Here is a 1257-nt window from a genome sequence, read left to right on the forward strand (position 1 = left end):
AATACACCACTGGTCCTACCCCTTCGGGGGGGGGGGGGAGACAAAGCACACCCCTAAGTGCACTTTTTTGTGTTGGTGTTTTGCACTTGCATGTTTTTTGTTCACTTACGGGTTTTTAGTTCTTTCGCACTTCCGCGGACTTAAAAAAAAAAATAGGATCCTTCAGGATGGAGAGAGGGGATGGAGATATGTTACATTTACCAGCCACTTTCTCCTGAGTGAACACAATGAATGATTGGTAGCGTTCACTCACTGTGACCATTCATAACTGATGCACAGTAAACCTTTTTTTTGGGGGGGGGGGGACCTGTGAGGTTGTCTCTATGGGGCCCCGTGGGTTCTAATAGCAGCCCTGCTTGCCTCTCTGCGCCCCTCCTGCCCACCCCTTGTCTCGGTGCAAGTAAATGAGGCCCATTATATTCAGCTATTTATAATAGGCCGAAAAATAAACCTGGTTTGGGATCTGTCTTTCAGCTACCTACTCTACGTGTGAACAGGAGCGGACTGACAACTCATGGGGCAATACGGGATCATGGGGCCCCTGCGTCGCTGCCCAAACTCAAAAAAGCCTATGAAATAGAAAGCAGGGGCATCTCATGGGGCCCCCTACTGACCCCAGGCCCTCGGGCAGTGCCCGTGTTTCCAAATGGTCAGTCCGCCCCTGCTCCCTGTGCACCATATGTGTCACCCTGTTGCCCAGGCTCCCCTGTGTGCCTGCCCCACAGGGCTGCCATCTTCCCTCATCTCCTTCCCACCGGCACCCGCAAGCAAACAATAGAATCCGCTTCTCGGCCTTTAGCTAAGATCAAGTGTAGTATCTGTTCTTATCAGTGTCCAGTGGGGGCGCTCCGCCATCATTCTTACTTCTTGGTGAGGATGGTTGGCTGTATAGTACCCCTGCTGGAATGATGGGGGCTCTGAAGGCTAGTACCGGCTGGAACAAAAACCGTGGTGCCCACGGGTAGTTGAGGCCCGGGAGTAATTCCCCCGGGATAGCCGGAGAGGCCCAGATTCATGACCCCGGGCCCTCGGGTTTCCAAATGGTCAGTCCGCCCCTGCGTGTGAAGTCCATGCTTTGTGTAGAAAGCCCATGGCCATCCCAGCACAAAGTACCTGCTGCAGCCGAGCTCACAGCGGCCATAAATCCGATTCCCGTCTTTAGGTTTTATGATCAGAATACAGTCATGTCAGCTGTTGATAATTCTGCGTCTGGTCGGGTCGGAATGGAATATTTTTATTTTTTTTTTAATTCACAAC

The 1257-nt window shown here is 51.9% G+C and overlaps 1 pseudogene; it reads left to right on the plus strand.

The window, feature by feature from the left end:
- Positions 1-780: 780 nt before the first annotated feature.
- Positions 781-900, plus strand: LOC149434364 (U2 spliceosomal RNA; annotated as a pseudogene).
- The last annotated feature ends 357 nt before the right edge of the window (positions 901-1257 follow it).

The sequence above is a fragment of the Staurois parvus genome, unplaced genomic scaffold (genome assembly GCF_062004578.1).
Source record: "Staurois parvus isolate SC_StPar_1 unplaced genomic scaffold, SC_StPar_1.0 ptg001764l, whole genome shotgun sequence".
Classification (NCBI taxonomy): Eukaryota; Metazoa; Chordata; class Amphibia; order Anura; family Ranidae; genus Staurois; species Staurois parvus.